Source organism: Rhinoderma darwinii, chromosome 2, assembly GCF_050947455.1.
Source record: "Rhinoderma darwinii isolate aRhiDar2 chromosome 2, aRhiDar2.hap1, whole genome shotgun sequence".
In the NCBI taxonomy this organism is placed as follows: Eukaryota; Metazoa; Chordata; class Amphibia; order Anura; family Rhinodermatidae; genus Rhinoderma; species Rhinoderma darwinii.
Genome location: NC_134688.1, coordinates 410,444,206 through 410,456,362, shown reverse-complemented (window position 1 = coordinate 410,456,362; position 12,157 = coordinate 410,444,206). Strand labels below are relative to the sequence as shown.

At 45.4% G+C, this 12,157-nt stretch overlaps 1 protein-coding gene across 3 annotated transcripts in view; it reads right to left on the bottom strand.

Moving 5' to 3' along the window:
- INPP5K (inositol polyphosphate-5-phosphatase K) overlaps nucleotides 1-5,674 on the bottom strand; it is a 38,160-nt gene extending 32,486 nt beyond the window's left edge. Inside the window, exons 1-2 of one of the 3 annotated variants that reach the window (XM_075854180.1) lie at nucleotides 5,610-5,674; nucleotides 2,188-2,297 (exon numbers count right to left, since the gene is read on the bottom strand). The gene's annotated coding sequence lies outside the window, so the exon portion shown is untranslated. Of the gene's footprint in view, nucleotides 1-2,187; nucleotides 2,298-5,324; nucleotides 5,519-5,609 lie in introns of those variants that run through there. The other 2 variants (XM_075854179.1, XM_075854181.1) reach the window with 2 other exon arrangements.
- Nucleotides 5,675-12,157: the final 6,483 nt, after the last annotated feature.

Genomic DNA, 12,157 nt, shown 5'->3' with positions numbered 1-12,157 from the left:
GTGTGTCAAATTCTGCAGAGATGAGACGTGGCTGGAATAAGTCGTCACAGTGGTCTGGGTCAGATGGAGAAAAAAAAGAGGGAAAATAAACGACTCTAATTAGAGAAAACATCATGGGAAAGCTACAAGCGGAGCTGTGACTGGTGAGTTACTCCTAGCACACTGCACACGCAATGATTTTGTAATGTGTCCGTAAAAATTTTGGTCTGTCCGTGAATTTTAGCTCAGTTGTCCATAAATTTTTGACGTGGAGGTTGGCAACCCTGTGTGCATTGCATATTGGCATCAGTGAGCTTTTCACGGTGCATGTGTTTTTCACATACGTGCAAGCACTTCATTTTTTTTTTTTATTTATTTCTCTGCTTTTCGAAGTATTTGATGCGTGAAACATGGACAGCACACGGATGTCGTCAATGTGCACCAATATAGGACATGCGTGAAGAATCATGCATGTGGGAATGGCCCCAATGAATTGCATGGGTCTGTGTGCCGTGTGATTTCAACACACAGCACACGGACGGGTATTACGCTCGTCTGAATGAGCCCTTACAATGTCAGCCTACTGTATGTAAATTGCGAACCTCTTTAACTGAACAATCTTCCCGAGAGAAAAGGATTCTGGATTCACTACCCTAAATGCTTTCAAGGCGGTGAAAGGAAAGTGTAAGAAGAGTAGGAAAGAGAATGGACAATGTTACTAGGGTATGTTCACACAGGGCGGATACACTGAGTGCACAATTGTGGTACAGTTTTTCGTCCAGAATGTCCGGTGCGAAAAATAGAACTTAAAAAAACCAAAACACCAAAACCATACTTACCCGTAGCCATGGCGAAGAGTCCCTCCGACCTCCTGCAGCCCGGCCCCCTGAAATGACATTTCATCCGATGTGACCGCTGCAGCCTATGATTGGCTGAAGCGGTCACATGGGATGAAACGTCTTCCATTGAGGTCGGGCTGGACACAGAGAGTTCTGGGTAAGTATGAGATTTTTTTTTCCCTACTTGTGATTTTTGTGGCGAAAAAGTCACAACATCTGCTATTTTTTGCGGGTTTTAACTTCCCCATTGAATTGAATGGGGAAAACCCGCAACAGAAAAGCACCAAAACCGCAGCTCAATTTATGAACGTTTTTTCGGCTGTTTTTTTTATACAGCGTGTGGATGAGATTTGTTAAAATGTCATCCACTCTGCTGCTATTTTTTATGATGTGGATTTTCCGCAATGAAAAACGGTCTGGAAAATCCGCAGTATTTACGCTAAGTGTGAACCCAGCCTATAAAGAACTGATGGAGAATACTTTGTTTATTCAAACACATAATAGCATGACATATCGGGACCTGAAAATTCCCTTTATCACGTGGATAAAACATTCAGCATCAACAGACAATGCTTTGGATAAACTTACAATAGACTTCCCTGTTCTTTCTTACAAGTATTGATATTAGACTATTATAGATGGAATTTGCAAGAAAATTTTACTATTTTTGCATATCTGGGTTGGCAAAATTGCAAAGGAAATTTAAAGGAGCCTTACCAGATGTAATGTATAAAAGTCCCTTTAGTGTAAATTAAAATTGTGAAATATGTAATATCTTTATTGAAATTCAACTCAAATTGCAGCAAACTAATAAAAATGGTGCACACTACATAATAAAGACAACTTATGGCTGTGGCATGTGCACACCAGTATTTTGCACCAAATGAAAAGTGTGGTGGTGGGCATAAGTGCATATGGAGAAGGGACCTCCACCCCATGAGCAGCTATAATCTAGGCCAAAAACGGAAAGTGAATGAACAAAGGAGGTCTAACATAATATGTAAACTACAAGTTGTACTTTGCTTTGAGGTTTCAGCAGCATGGAATTATAATTTATTCCCATTCCATATGAAAAGCATTCCTTTATATAATCAGATCATTCACCATCCTTGTCATACAGTGACCTCATTTTTGCAGTTTCTTTGTAGCTATAACTAATTTCCAAGAGCTGTTATTTTATGTGCTACAATCCTAAAGCTAATCTCGATTTTCTCGTATTAAAAACTGAATATTTCCCATGATTGACCAAAACCAAGTATAGAGAATTTAAAAAGGACTTTGACCAATGTCAACGTGTATGTGCATAGGTGTGACGGCAGCTGAATGCATCAAACAATGGTCCCTCTCTACAGCAAAATGTTGTGCTCACATCATGCACTCAACTTGCCCGCTGGTGCCCCGTATTGATATGTTCTGCCTGCAGTCCAGGCCCAGCGCTGAAGAGGGGGCAAGATGTCACCAACAGTGGAATCAGGATATCTGAAAGTATAAAGGAGTTTACCAGTACTAAAGGAGATGACCAGTCATAAGAAAGCGATGGCCTTTCCTGAGGATAGGCCGTCAACATCTGATCTGTAGGGGTCCAAGTCTCAACACCACTGCCGATCAGCTGTTTTGAAGGGGCCACGGTGCTGGTAAGAGCACTGCTTCCCCTTCATTAGGCCTCATGCACACGACCGTGTTCGGTCCGTGATATATGGACCACATGTCGGCCGCATTTCCCGGACCGAACACATTTCAGGGAGCCGGGCTCCTAGCAACATAAATATGATGCTAGGAGTCCGGCTCCCTGAACTGTGTTCGGTCCGGGAAACGCGGCTGACAAGCTGTCCGTGTATCCCCGGCCAAACACAGTTGTGTGCATGAGGCCTTACGGTCACTGCTCTTACTGTGAATTGTCGACACTTGTAGTAGCGGTTCACAGCATTACAGTCTCCACCCATTGAAGTGAATGGAAGAACGCTGTAAGGCTGGGTTCACACGACCTATTTTCAGACGTAAACGAGGCGTATTATGCCTCGTTTTACGTCTGAAAATAGGGCTGCAATACGTCGGCAAACATCTGCCCATTCATTTGAATGGGTTTGCCGACGTACTGTGCAGACAACCTGTAATTTACGCGTCGTCGTTTGACAGCTGTCAAACGACGATGCGTAAATGGACTGCCTCGGCAAAGAAGTGCAGGGCACTTCTTTGCCACGTAATTTGAGCTGTTCTTCATTGAACTCAATGAAGCACAGCTCAAGATTTACGAGCGTCTCAGAGCGTCCAGACGCCTCGTAAATTACGAGGAGCATTTACGTGTGAAACGAGGCAGCTGTAAACAGTCTGTCTTTTCACACGTAAATGCCTCTCATCGTGTGAACATACCCTTATACTGTGAATAACCGCTACACGTGGAATACTGTGAATAACCGCTACAAGTGGAATACTGTGAATAACCGCTACGAGTCTATCGGCGATTCACAGTACGAGGAGGTAGGAAATAAAAGGGAAGCAGCGCACATAATTCTTCAAACCATCTGATCGGCGGGGGTGCCAAGAGTCTGACTTCCATCAGATATTGATGGCCTATCCGAAGGATAGGCCCATCACTTTTTTTATGACTGAATGACCCCTTTAAATTAATGCGTTACATTTTTTTTACAGCTGGGTGTTACCAGTTTGTGGTGTGTCCCTACAATTGGAGAATGTACGGTCACTTTGTCCACAGGCTGTGTGTGGTATTGCAGCTCAGCCCCATTCAAATGATAAATATAATGCCTTGCAAACTCATCACTCATTACCAGCTTAAAATAAATGAGACTGTATACAGTCAGGTTAAATACCAAATAAGTCCTACCGTAATTCCCTTACATGTGACATGTATATCATTCCTGTTATCCAAAGAATGAACACCACACCCTCTAATATAAGCATGACAATAAAAATAACAACATGGAAAGACAGCTGACATTCACTCCGCATTACAGCATTCAGTAAACAAGATGGTGCTGACATAATACATTTGTTTTTCTTTCTATCCACTGATGTTCAGACACGTCGCCAGTATAGGAATCTCAGGATGTAGGGAAATAACAGCTTTATAATATGTAACATAAAATCATATAACACTATTAAAAAAAAACATATAACAGGCAGATAGCTGTGTGCTCCTACCCGTGATTTGTTCACCATGCTCCACTATGCCCCCTAATGTACAAATCTGTATGAAGTGCAACACAGTCAATACCATCAGGGCATAGAGAATCTGCTAGCACCAAAATCTTACACAATGGATACAGCAAACTTGTGCTGCCCAACGACGTAATGTCCTGCATTGTAAAGCCCTGTACTGTAATACCCTGTAATGTAGTTCCCTGTACTGTAATTCCCTGTACTGTAATGCCCTGTACTGTAATGTAATGCCCTGTACTGTAATGTAATGCCCTGTACTGTAATGTAATGCCCTGTACTGTACTGCCCTGTACTGTAATGTAATGCCCTGTACTGTAACGCCTGTACCGTAATGCCCTGTACTGTAACGCCCTGTACTGTAACGCCCGTACCGTAATGCCCTGTACTGTAATGCCCTGTACTGTAATGTAATGCCCTGTACTGTAATGCCCTGTACTGTAATGCAATGCCCCGTACTGTAATGCCCCGCCCCGTACTGTAATGCCCCGCACTGTACTGAAATGCCCTGTACTGTAACGCCCCGCACTGTACTGTAATGCACTGTAATGTAATGCCCTGTACTGTAATACCCTGTAATGTAGTTCCCTGTACTGTAATGCCCTGTAATGTAATGCCCCGTAATGTACTGTAATGCCCCGCACTGTACTGTAATGCCCTGTACTGTAATGCAATGCCCCGTACTGTAATGCCCCGTACTGTACTGTAATGCCCCGCACTGTACTGTAATGCCCTGTACTGTACTGCCCTGTACTGTAATGCAATGCCCCGTACTGTACTGTAATGCCCCGCACTGTACTGTAATGCACTGTAATGTAATGCCCTGTACTGTAACGCCCGTACCGTAATGCCCCGTACTGTAATGTAATGCCACGTACTGTAATGCCCTGTACTGTAATGTAATGCCCTGTACTGTACTGTAATGAAATGCCCTGTAATGTACTGTAATGCCCTGTACTGTACTGTACTGTAATGAAATGCCCTGTAATGTACTGTAATGCCCTGTACTGTAATGTAATGCCCTGTAATGCCCTGTACTGTACTGTAATGCCCTGTACTGTAATGTAATGCCCTGTACTGTACTGTAATGCCCTGTACTGTACTGTAATGCCCTGTACTGTAATGTAATGCCCTGTACTGTACTGCAATGTGACGTAAAGCCTCGTACATCAGTTATCAGCATCACAAGAGACCTACTGATACTGTGACAAGGCATCTATGACACCAGCGGTCAGTCTGCTACAATGATGCACACTCAGCTCCCTGCACACTACACTCACACCGGATCTCAATGTACACAGGACACATGCTGACCCGGACAATGCTGGTTACCTGTCCGCACTCCTCCCGGTTCAGCCAGCCCGCCTCACTGACTACTTCGGTTTGTTTTGATTTTATTTTTTAGCTCCACACTCCCTTCCGTTGGGCGGAGTTATGCCCGTGATGTTATACACGTGACTGACAGCTAGGTTATATTCTTTACTTCTTTGTGGTGATTGGCTGACGCTGGCCCTGGATACCGATGACAACGCGGACGCCATTTTTGTCACTGGCAATGTTTACGTAGTGCTAATAAATTGTCGCGAATTATTAGTGTGAAAGTGAGGAATTAATTACCGATTCTGCAGTGAGATTGCTTCGTTCTTATTTCATACACATAGAAGAAGAGAGAGACAGAATGCCTGCTGTGACGTAGTCTTATTCTTGGAGGATGTATATGACTGGGCAGGACTCATCTACATATTCATATTCAGCGGTTGTCATTTGCTACCAAGACACGTTTTGAGTATAACCCAAAATAGTATTCAGTATATTTCTAGGAGTAATACAAATAACCAGAGGTCATTCATTTCCTAAGCCCAGTCCTTGCAGCATCCAATATACTAACATTAAAAGCATGAAGATGAACCTGCGCTGTGCCCTTGAACCAGTGCCGCACCTGCCGTGAGGCGAGGTGAGCCGACAGCCTCAGGCGGCGCCACCTAGCCGAAAATGGGGGGCGGCATTTTGAACCACGGACGAACTGGACCGGGGGTAAGGGGCATGCCTTAGCCCTTATTCACATGACAGGGTTTCCTGGCCAGGTCACGGTCGTTCATAAAACGGCTGTCACCCGGCTGCAATAGGAACTATAGACCCCTAATGGGGCTATTCACACAACCAATTTTTTGACGGGCCGGGAAAACCGGGCGTCAAAAAATGGGACATGCCCTATTTTTGGCCGTTCACCCTGCCGCCCGGCTTCCATAGAAGTCTATGGGGCCGGGTAATACACGGCCATCACTGGAATGTGTCCCGAGTGATGGCCTTGTCTACAGTCACTCACGCTCTCCTCACAGCGCAGAGTGCATGTGAGGAGGAGGAGTTTATGTAATTCAAACGAATCGCTGTACGCTGGAGGTAAGTTTCTACAATGTGGGGGTGCTGTATACAGGGGTACTGTGTGGCAGGGCCCGGGTGTACAGCAGGTGGAAGGGAGCGCAGCGCTGGCTCCCTTCCCCTGCTTGTTTTAAAAGCGCCCTGGCCAGGCGACACCTCCCATGGCCGATGATGCCGCTAGCAGCTACTGCGGCTGCTACTGCTGTAGCGACGCCACTATAGCAGAGCAGGGAGTGCTATCCCCACTTTAGCTCCCTGAAGGAGCGAATCCCTGTGTGTTTTGGGATTCCGCTCCTGGACAGAACGCTTGATGTCTCTGTCCATATATGGACAGTGATATCAGGGGAAACTCCTGAAGCGGAATCCCCGAACACTCTGTGACCGGGGATTCCACACCAGGCGAAGCCAGTAACGTTCAGTGTCCATAAATGGACACAGACGACAGGGGCTTTTCCTGAAGTGGAATCACTAGCCACATGGGGATTCCCCTTCAGGAGTTGCCCCTGATGTTACTGTCCAGATATGCCCGGCCCGGAACGGATGCAAAACGGCCGATTTTATCGGCCGACACTCGGACTCAGTCGGGACCCTGTCGTGTGAATAAGGCCTTATACACATGACAGGGTTTCCCGGCCGGGTGACGGCCATTCATAAAATGGCCGTCACACGGCTGCAGTAGGAACAATAGACCCCTATTCATACGGGGCTATTCACACAACCGATATTTTTGACGGCCCGGGAAACCTGGCCGTCAAAAAATGGGACATGCCATATTTTCGGCCGTTTACCCGACCACCCGGCTCTCATAGAAATCTATGGGGCCGGGTAATACACGGCCATCACCGGAATGTGTCCCGAGTGATAGCCGTGTATTCCGTCGCTCGCGCTCTCTCCTCCTCACAGTGCAGAGTGCATGTGAGGAGGAGGGTCTTTTTTTGCTCCCTGTAGGAGTTGGAATCCCCAATCACAATTACAGGAGAAGTGAGTGACTACACTGTCCATATATGGACACAGCGACGTCACTAACTTCTGAAGCAGAATCCCCGACCCTGTGGCCGGGGATTCCGCTACAGAAGAAGTGAGTGACCACACTGTCCATATATGGATACAGTGACGTCACTCATTTCTGAAGCGGAATCCCCGACCCTGTGGCCGGGGATTCCACTACAGGAGAAGTGAGTGACTACACTGTCCATATAATGGACATTGAAGTCAGTGACTTCTCCTCTAAGGGGAGGGGACGGGGACAGGGGTAAAACCTACAGGGGGCTGTGTGGCATTACCTACAGGGGACTTGGTGGCATTACATACAGATAGCTGGGTGGCATTACCTATAGGGGGCTGGGTGGCATTACATACAGGGAGCTGGGTGGCATTACCTGCCAGGGCTGGGTGGCATTACCTGCAGAGGGCTGGGTGGCATTACATATAGGGGGCTGGGTGGCATTACATACAGGGGGCTGGGTGGCATTACCTACAGGTGGCTGGGTGGCATTACCTACAGGGGCATGGGTGGCATTATCTACCAGGGGGGCTGTAGCATTATCTACAGAGGGCTGTGTGTGGCAACAATTTAAATGAAATTCATCCGATTTTAAAACGGACAGGGAAAAAAAAACGGGTCAAAATCGTCCGTTAAAAACGGCAACACGGCCTGTAACGGAATCGGAACGGATGCAAAACAGCCGGGAAAAACGGGGCTGTGTGCCATTACCTACAGGGGAATTGGTGGAACTACATACAGGGAGCTGGATGGCATTTCCTAGAGGGGGCTGGGTGGCATTACATACAGGGAGCTGGGGGGCATTACCTGCCGGGGCTGTGTGGCATTTGATTCTGCAGCGGCATCAGCGTTTGCAGGTAAGTCGATGTAGCTGCTTACCTGCAAACGCTGATGCTGCTGCAGAATCAACTGTAGCCTCTGGTGCCGATGTGTCCTCGCTCGTCCGATACGATGCCAGGACCTGGGGCAGGAAGTGAGTGACGTCACAGCGTGATCTCTCGAGAACACGCTGTGTGTCTGCACTGCCAGAAGCTGGGTGTTGTGAAGAGAAGTGGATGATGCTTCTATTCACAACGCCCAGCTAGTAAAAGAAGTAAACACGCCCAGTTGTACTTTAGAAAGCCTCATTTACATAAATATAAAAATGGTCATAACTTGGCCAAAAATGCTCGTTTAAAAAAAACAAAAAACGTTACTCTTATCTACATTGCAGCGCCCATCTGCTGCAATAGGAGATAGGGGTTGCAAAATCTGGTGACGGAGCCTCTTTAAACGACAACTGCTACAACAATGGTTGGTATTGACAATACCAACTATGCAAAATGTAGTGAACCAACTAAAGCAATGTTTACACATAGAACAATTAGATGCGGAACGTATGAAGACCAAACGCACTAAAAGATTTTTCATAAAATGGAAGGCATTTATGATACGGCATTTATCGGAATCGGAACTTAAACAGGCGGTGTCTCCCTTCACGCTCACCAAATGGTACTTGTTGGAAGTCTTAAAGGGTACGCTGGGTCGTCTGCATTTGCGGGACAGCTGAACTTCTTACCAAACTAAACTAGGATTCTCTCTTCCCGAGAAGGTGGGAGGGGTTTGCCCCTTTTTTCCTTACTACTGCTTCATGAATATGCTTATTTAATTTTTTGATACAAACTAATGTGCAATTTCTTTATTTGTTATATTACACTTTGTGGTAATACTGTTTAATATGTTTGAGCCTGCGTGCTCTTATTTGTTGTATGGTTTTGTATAACTTGAAGAAAATAAAAATTTTAATAATAAAAAAAAAAAAACGCTGCAGCCAACGCTAGTTGTTTAAAAAACGTCTGAAAGTAAGGGGCCGTTTTCCCTTGAAAGCGGCAACGTATTTTCAGCCGTTTTTTGTTAAGCGTGTGAACATAGCCTTACTGAGACAAGTGAGGCCTGCAGTTCTTCAGTTGTTCGTCTGGGTTCTCTTCTGTGACCTCCTGGTTTATTTGTCAAAGCACTCTTGGTAACGTTTTGGTGGGAAGGTTCGCAACTGTTCCAATTCCTTAATTTGTGGATACTGGGTCTCACTCTGGTTCGCTGGAGTCCTAGAGCATAAGCAATAGTTTTGTTACCCTTTCTAGACTGGTTGAGTTTAATTACTTTGTTTGGCATCTCTATTTGAATCTCTTTAGAACTTGGCATCATGTGCTGCTTTTTGTGACCTCCTAGCTGGCTTCACATTGCCAGACATGTTCTATTTAAGTGAGGTTTAGATTCGACAGGTCTGGCAGTAATCATGCCTGGTTGTGGCTAGTAAAAATAAAATCAATTGTCAATGGAATTTTGGTAACTGGCTGATTTAGTAGCTAGAGGCAATTTATTTTTTTACATAAAGTTCAGGTAGGGCTTAATAGCATTTTTCCTTCAATAAATAAAATCATAATTTCAAAAAAATAAAAATAAATGGCTAGAAAAAGAGAGCTTTCATGTGAAACTCGACAGTCTATTCTTGTTCTTAGAAATGAAGGCTATTCCATGCGAGAAATTGCCAAGAAACTGAAGATTTCCTACAACGGTGTGTACTACTCCTTTCAGAGGACAGCACAAACAGGCTCTAACCAGAGTAGAAAGAGAAGTGGGAGGCCCCGCTGCAAAACTGAGCAACAAGAGAAGTACATTAGAGTCTCTAGTTTGAGAAATAGACGCCTCACAGGTTCTCAACTGGCAGCTTTATTAAATAGTACCCGCAAAACGCCAGTGTCAACGTCTACAGTGAAGAGGCGACTACGGGATGCTGGCCTTCAGGGCAGAGTGGCAAAGAAAAAGCCATATCTGAGACTGGCTAATAAAAGGAAAAGAAGATTAATATGGGCAAAAGCACACAGACATTGGACAGAGGAAGATTGGAAAAAAGTGTTATGGACAGACGAATCGAAATTTGAGGTGTTTGGATCACACAGAAGAACATTTGTGAGACGCAGAACAACTGAAAAGATGCTGGAAGAGTGCCTGACGCCATCTGTCAAGCATGGTGGAGGTAATGTGATGGTCTGGGGTTGCTTTGGTGCTGGTAAAGTGGGAGATTTGTACAAGGTAAAAGGGATCATACCCTGTGGACAGCGCTTGATTGGAGCCAATTTCATCCTACAACAGGACAATGACCCAAAGCACACCTCCAAATTATGCAAGAACTATTTAGGGAAGAAGCAGGCAGCTGGTATTCTATCTGTAATGGAGTGGCCAGCGCAGTCACCAGATCTCAACCCCATAGAGCTGTTTTGGGAGCAGCTTGACCGTATGGTACGCAAGAAGTGCCCATCAAGCCAATCCAACTTGTGGGAGGGGCTTCTGGAAGCATGGGGTGAAATTTCTCCCGATTATCTCAGCAAATTAACAGCTAGAATGCCAAAAGTCTGCAATGCTGTAATTGCTGCAAATGGAGCATTCTTTGACGAAAGCAAAGTTTGAAGGAGAAAATTATTATTTCAAATAAAAATCATTATTTCTAACCTTGTCAATGTCTTGACTATATTTTCTAGTCATTTTGCAACTCATTTGATAAATATAAGTGTGAGTTTTCATGGAAAACACAAAATTGTCTGGGTAACCCCAAACTTTTGAACGGTAGTGTACATGTGCGCGCGCTGGCCCTTTAAGAGTGGGCACGAGCGTGCGCGCGCTCCCTATAGGACACAGCGGATCGGAGCAGAAGGGAACGCTGGCGTCTCCTAGGAAGGAGATGGGGACTAGTGCTCACAGATCCATGGCTGTGGTCATCAGGAGGGGAGTAGACCCGTTGGCCCGCGGCCATGGACGTTACAAAATCCTTGTCACAAAGGCCCTTGGTGAAAGGGTTCCTGAAGTGGTCTGCTAGAATGAAACCTACCATCCTCAGACCTGTGGCAAAATGAGACTTTGCTTTAATCCTAAAAGGTTTAGGCTCATCTATCTCTGAACCTCTGGAAGAGGTCCCACATAACTACCTATCCTAAGAGGTTATTTCCTCCTGGTCATAATCAGGAGCGGACACAGGCGGTGGAGAGCCCACGTGCAAGAGGGTAATATGGACCCCCATGCTCTCCAATAATTTATCATAGCACACTACGCGGTGTCTCTCCAACAATACACCAGTAACTGAGCCAATGTCTCAGTCCCTTACATGCAATGTACTGGGCTCCTATGCAGCTGCATGGTTTGCACATGTGGTATGTCTGCCCCGGCCATAACATCTGTCAAGAGAATAGAGGAGCTTCAAGCCTTGTCATCAGTGGATCCGTACATCAGATTCCTCCATGACATGGTCTTGCTAAGACTACTGCCAAACTTAACTCCCAAAGTTCCCTCATTTGTAAACTATAATCAGATCAGCTCCCTTCCAGTGTTCTAATCCCCATTCCAAGATCTATCATGTTGTCTTGAGATCTATGTGGCTTGGAGCAAGAGATCAGGAAGGTTGAGAATTTATTGTTTCCTAAAAGGAACAAATGCCTAAAATCCACCAAACCTACCCTGGGTAGATGGAGTGTAGAGGCCAGTAGACTGGCTTACATTGTTAGAACTAAGGGTATGTTCACACGGAGTGTTTTCAGCCGTTTTTCGGGCAGTAAACGTCCAGAAAAATGGCTGAAAAATCGGAAGCAGAACGCCCCCAAATATCTGCCCATTGATTTAAATGTGAAAAATGGCGTTCTGTTACGTTGGGGCGTTTTTTCGCGGCCTTTTTTAAAAACGGCCGCGTGAAAAAACGCCCGCGAAAAAGAAGTGCATGTCACTTCTTCAGCCGTTTTTTTGAGCAATTTTTCAT